Genomic DNA, 6,588 nt, shown 5'->3' with positions numbered 1-6,588 from the left:
AGTTTTTAAATATAACTAAATGGAAGCGTGTTACTTACAAGCTGCGCGCGCAGCTCAGTTGGCAAGTGTTTTGGTTGGTAACCTCCAGGTCGTGGGTTCAAACCCTTGTGAGACCAAACCCTCTTTTTTATCACTATTTTTCTTTCTTTTTTCACACAACTTTAATTAATTAATTAACCAATCAAATTAATTCATTTTTACTTCATTTTTTGTACACTTAGTATTTAACACTTAGTATTTAAAAATAGTTTTTTTACTTGATTTTCAAAACTTAATCACTTGTAAATATTTTGTGATCAAACCCTAATCACTCAGGTCTTAATTAAGTATAATCTTTGTTTTTATCTTAATTAAGTTGACTTTTGTCAAAATTCAAACTGGTTCTCAACAAATGATCAAAGTTTTTCAAAACGATAAACCATTTCTTTTGGGTTTTCCTTTTAAGAAAAAAAAACTCTTGATCAAATCTTTTTGGATTGATCAATTTATTTTCAACAATGGGCCTCTCGAATATTAGAGAGTGTAAGTCCCATTCCTTTTTCTTTGTACAGTTTTTTAAACAGAAAAAAAACTTCTTTCAACACAAAACTTTCAACCTGTTTTCAAACGACGAAACCTCGCGTTTTTTTTACAAAACAATCAACCATGGTTTATAAAATAAAACATGGGCCTCCACATAGGTGTAAGTCCCATTCCCTTACATGAAATTATGTATTTCATTGTACATACACCTTTTTGTACATACCTCGATCAATTTGATTTTTAACCTCGAATAACAAATCAAAAATGAAGGTTTTCTTTAAATCTTCCCAAAAATACCATGGGCCTCCATGTAGGTATAAGTCCCCACCTCCCTTGTAAATACTTGTTTACATAGCTTTTGAATAATCTCAATGGGCCTCTCCCCGAGTATAAGTTCCGAGCCTCGTGTATACAAATGGATCATCCTTACAGGTATATTTCCTTCATAAACTCCATTGTATACACACACCTTGTCATATATAACTGTTCATACTTGTTCATATTTGTTCATGTACTTGTTAATGTTTGTTCGTACTGGTTCATATTTGTGTTCATATGCTTGTTCAACTTAGTACAACACTAGGTTCCCCATAGCCTCCTATTAGGCTTCGTGCAAAGAATCTCCCTAGTTTAGGTTAGGACATAGAGTATGGTTTCCCGGTGAAATCGCTCTAAGAGCTCAAACCAACTAAACCATGCCTCCTCTTAATCTTTGTACAAACGACTTGTCCCTCCCATAGCCTCCTCTTGGGCTTACAATGCAAGGACCCTCGATTGTCCCTCCCATAGCCTCCTCTTGGGCTTACAATGCAAGGACCCTCAGATAGCCTCCTCTTGGGCTTCGTACAAGGACCCACGGGCTTCTTATAAGCATCCCCATAATCCAAAAACAAATACTCTAGGAGATTAGACATTTATCATCTCTATGATAGGAGTATCTCATCTATATCATCACAATCAATCAATCAAACTTCTTTTTGCCACAAGGCTGGCTAATCAATCAAACCTTTTGCCACAAGGCTGTCTGATTAATCAAAGTATTTGCCACAAGGATGGCTTCGTCGAAACTTTTGCCACAAGACTGGCTGATTAATCAAAACTTTTTGTCACAAGGCTGACTTATCAAAAGTTTTTTCCACAAGGCTGGCTAATCAAACTTGTTTTTGCCACAAAGCTGGCTAAACAAAAAAACATCTTTATCATTCTAAGCACTATAAGTGGCACAACCCAGGTCTTATAATGAAAAGATTTTCAAACAAAATCAAACAGATGTATGTGATGATATAGATTAGATACATCGAGCATTAAGATGACATTTGTCTCTTATCCTTTGCTTCCACTAGCATAAGTTGGAACTATGATTGCTCTGACTTTCTCAACATCCCTTTGAGAATACGTAGGCACAAGGTCGTATCCTTGGCAAGCAAAACTCCTCCCTCAAACCACTCAAACCTTAGCACTCATAGACCCCGAGCTACAGATGCTCTGATTCCCTCCAAGGGATATGTATGCAGAGGATCGCGATGATCTTTGCGAGCATAATCAAACAAAACTCCTTAGGTCCCACCTATCTCACAATAACCTCCACCATAACATAGAATGAAATAAACATAATAAAGAAACCTATAGAGTACTATAGATACGTTGGGTGCTAATACATTCCCTTCGTATAACCAACCCTCTTACCCGGAATCTCTCCCCCACTTTTGCATTGCTTTTAATTTTGTGTTATTTGCTTTGCATTTCTTTTAAGGTTATTGCTACGTTTTCCCTTTTCCTGTTTTGGAAACAATAAAAAGTTTGGTCATGACAAAAACACAAGAAAAATCATTTCCTTGAGCACTCGAGCCCAAAGAAGGCATCTGGTGTCTCATCCCGAAAGATTCGATTTTTCCCCGCGACACTTAGGACCTTAAAATATTGTTGAGGTGGGCTTTAATTAGTTATTGGGCCTTTAGTTATTATCCTCTACTACTATATATGTACTCATTGAGAGATGACAAAATTATCAATGAAATCAAAGTTCATTTTTATCCCTTTTATTTTACTTAGTATTCTTCCCCTTTTCTTGTAGAAACCCTAGTTTATAATCTTGGTAGGAATTGCTTCCTATCAATTGGTGCTTTCATCCATGTACTCAAATCCTCCTATTGATTACCCTTATCATACAACTTCATATCATCCATGGCGTATTCCTCCTACCTATCCCACAAACCCCTCTTTTACATCTCCTACCACATCTCCATTTCCATCTTTTCCATGAGAACTTTTTACACCTTATTACACTCATGTTAGATCATCATCGCAACATTTGTATACAAATCATGGATATTCACCATATCCATCTAATCCACATTCATCATCTCATTATTCATACTACTACAATTATTATCTTCAACAACTACAATCAACAAAAACCTCTTAAAAAATTAAAAAAGATTGTGAGAAGCATTTGCAAGTGTTTTATCCTTGTTTTAAGAAAAGATCCAAAACAACCTCTCAAAAAACCAGTAAATCCCTAAACCATCTATCCACCTCGGGGAAACCTATAAATCATAGACCCACTTCATTCCCGATTCAGAAACCTATAACTCAACCCATTGCTTATGTCGATCGGAGATCCTATTTTCCGTTTGCATCTCTCCCGAATGGTAGAAGTCCAAACCCTTATGATCTCAGTCAAACTCGCAGTGTCTCCGTTGATAGAACCGTCAAAGATCAGACCCATCTGAAATCACGCAGATATTCCACACTCAAACCATCAGATATACTCATTGGCACTAAAAATTTTAAAACTATATCAACAAATGGTGCTAGGGTTGAAGAAAACAGCAGTAACAACTACACATATCAGAGTAAGCTTCATGCGATGTTTGTATTTCGGGAAGGGAAAGAAGAGAATAGCTCTGAATATAAAGAAAACAAAGCAGATACTTGATTTGAATAACCCAGACTCATCAAAAGTTATAATTTTTAATATTCCAAATAAGCTCTCAAATGATGGTGGAAAAGTGTTATCTGGGCAAGGAAAAAGGTGGGCTCACACATGTAACCCCATTAATGGTGGTAGACATATACATGTCTTTGGTGGTTATGGCAAAGATACCTTCCAAACTAATCAAGTTCATGTCTTTGACACTGTGAATTAAATATGGAGCCAATCAGAAATACAAGGCTCTCCACCTACTGCTAGGGATAACCATACTTGCAGTGTTATTGGTCATAAACTGTTTGTGTTTGGGGGAACTAATGGAATTAATCCACGCAAGGATTTTCATATTTTAGACACTTCTTTGCAAACATGGGATTCTCCGATTATAAGAGGACAAGGGCCGGAGGCACGTGAGGGTCATAGTGCAGCTGTTGTTGGCAAACAAATCTACATTTTTTGTGGTTGTGGAAAATATGCTGATAAGAACAATGAAGTCTACTACAATGATCTTTACATACTGAATACAGAGACGCTTGTTTGGATGCATCCTACAACTTCCGGCACACCGCCATCTCCTCGTGATAGTCAGACTTACTCATCATGGAGGAACAAGATTATTGTGATAGGGGTGAAGATGGGCGTGATTATTATTTGACTGATATCCATATCCTTGACACAGATACTCTAATACGGAGGGAGCTGAGTACATCAGGTTAATTGTTACCACCTCGGGTTTGTCATTCCATAGTTTCTTTTGGCAAGAACCAAAAGGTTTTTGCACCAAATGTTCTTGTTGCGCAAGGGCATAATTTTCTAGTTAGTGCTGATGAAGAGAAGGAGAAGACTTCTAATATTCCAAACTGTGTAGCAGATGGTTCTAACAATGTATTTTCCAGAAGCAGATGTTATTGCAATAGTGATGAAATTCCTATAAGATATGAATCCGCCTGACAGAGTTTTTATGCCACTTACTTTAATTCAGAGGACACAACAATCATTGTACGACTATGGATCAGAACAAGAGCAATTTATGTTTGTAAAAGTGACTCTTCCATTGGTCGAGCCACCCCTACCCAAACCAGAAAATTGGAACTCTATGATTTCCATTGAAAATAGTATACAGGTAGCGGACTTTTGGCATATGCGCGGGTCAGGTCGGCGGGCCACAGTCCGTTTTGTCACCCTTGTGAGGAATATATAAAACAAAATTTAAAAATTATAGGACATGTGAGTTATAAATATAATGTCTTAAGATTTTTGGAGGAGATGTGGTGCCTTCCTCTCTTGTGATCTTAGAATATTGAACATTTTGTTGCTCCCAATTTCCTCAAACTCCCCTACATGTCTGCGCACATAATGATAATAATTAGACTTTTCCAATTTTTATGTAGTTTCTTTTTTATTGCACATTTATCCCGACAGTTAGGTGTGAAAAAATTCCCCAAAAAGATGGCCACTGAGTCCCCATTTGATCCTGTAATTCTTCAGTGACTTGAAGAGTATCCCGATGAGAACCGAATGCATTGCACTGCTCGGTTAGTCGATATGCTGAATTCAGTTGCAAATGAGCTTTCAAACTGTGATGAAAGTATTGCTTGAGGATCTGGTTGGCGAAATTGGGAGCATATGTGAATCTTGGAGAATATTATGTTTGTGGAATGCCTATTACTGTTATGTTGTGTTTCAAGTTTGAGTTGAGACGAAAAGGATTGTGGATTGTTATACTTGTTGGTGCCTTCTCTCGATCACTTTTGCTCTTCCTTATAACAAGTGTCACACACTGGAAAAAATGGACAACTAGAGCAGAGGTTAAGTTGCACCGAATTGAAGAGGAATACCAAAGAAAAAAATGTTCGTCTAGATCCTACAATTGAAAATGGAGCTTCTAGAGACTATCAAAATATTTTGTTTGGAAAAGGAAAACTTCCTATCAATCCATGTCGTCTGGGGGAGAAGACCACGGTGGAAGCTTGCCAACATGCTGGTGTGAATGTCAAAATGATTACATGTGACAATATTTTCACTGCAAAAGCTATAGCATTTGAATGTGGGATTCTTAGAGATAATAAAGACACGGATGAAATCATGGTTGAAGGCGAACAATTTCGCAACTTCACGCTCGAAGAAAGGTTAGAGAGAGTTGAAAAAATTTGTGTGATGACAAGATCATCTCCATTTGACAAACTTCTAATGGTTCAATGCTTAAAACAAAAAGGACATGTAGTTGTTGTAACAGGAGATGGTACAAATGATGTACCAGCATTGAAAGAAGCTGATATTGGACTTTTAATGGGAATTCAAGGTACAGAAGTTGCAAAAGAGAGTTCATATATTGTTATATTAGATTACAATGTTGCATCTATAGTAACAATTTTGAATTGGGGAAGATGTGTTTACAAAAACATTCAAAACTTCATTCAATTTAAATTAACAATGAATGTGGCTGCACTTGTTATCAATTTTTACTAGTACAAAAACAACAATATAATTTTAACATTTACACCCGATATTCTAAAAACGGGTGTAAATAAGAACGTGATGGCAATTTTGTAAATAAAATTTCATTTTAAGTATTAACATGAGACAAATTACAATCTATTTATTAAAAATTGGGTGTAAATTACAAATATTATTATAATCAGATCTCAATTACACCCACTAAATTTAAAACGGGTGTAAATTTAAATTGCTTAAAGAAATTATCGATGAGTTCCGTCTTTAATATCACAACCACAGTGCATCACGGTGCATCAACAACGGAAGCACAACCCACAGATCCTCCGTCTTTAATATCAACTTTCAAGACTGATTTCCTCCAATCTTCAACGCAATCGCAAACACCGACGCGAACTTCACCTCACGGACCACATCGTCATAGATGAAAACTGACACACACAACTGCAACGATTCGAGAACGCAGCTGAGCTCAACGCGGCAACGTCATCTATCATCGTTATCTGATTCAATCTGCAATAACGATTCAGGATGCTTCTCCGACGATATTTTCGCTCATTTTTAACCAAAAAAAAATCCACCCTAATTCTCACCCTAAAAACGAGGTTGAGATTCTATCTGATTACTAATCAAGTGTTGTTTTTCTTGCGTGCATGTATCACACCCAAGTAAGTTCTCAT

The 6,588-nt window shown here is 36.7% G+C and overlaps 1 pseudogene; it reads left to right on the top strand.

Annotated features, from left to right (window-relative positions):
- The first annotated feature begins 3,329 nt into the window (after positions 1-3,329).
- On the top strand, positions 3,330-4,405 carry LOC131658838 (uncharacterized; annotated as a pseudogene).
- The last annotated feature ends 2,183 nt before the right edge of the window (positions 4,406-6,588 follow it).

The sequence above is a fragment of the Vicia villosa genome, linkage group LG3, assembly GCF_029867415.1.
Source record: "Vicia villosa cultivar HV-30 ecotype Madison, WI linkage group LG3, Vvil1.0, whole genome shotgun sequence".
NCBI lineage: Eukaryota > Viridiplantae > Streptophyta > Magnoliopsida > Fabales > Fabaceae > Vicia > Vicia villosa.
Note: the sequence above shows the minus strand (reverse complement) of the source record. Positions and strands in the feature narration are given on the sequence as shown.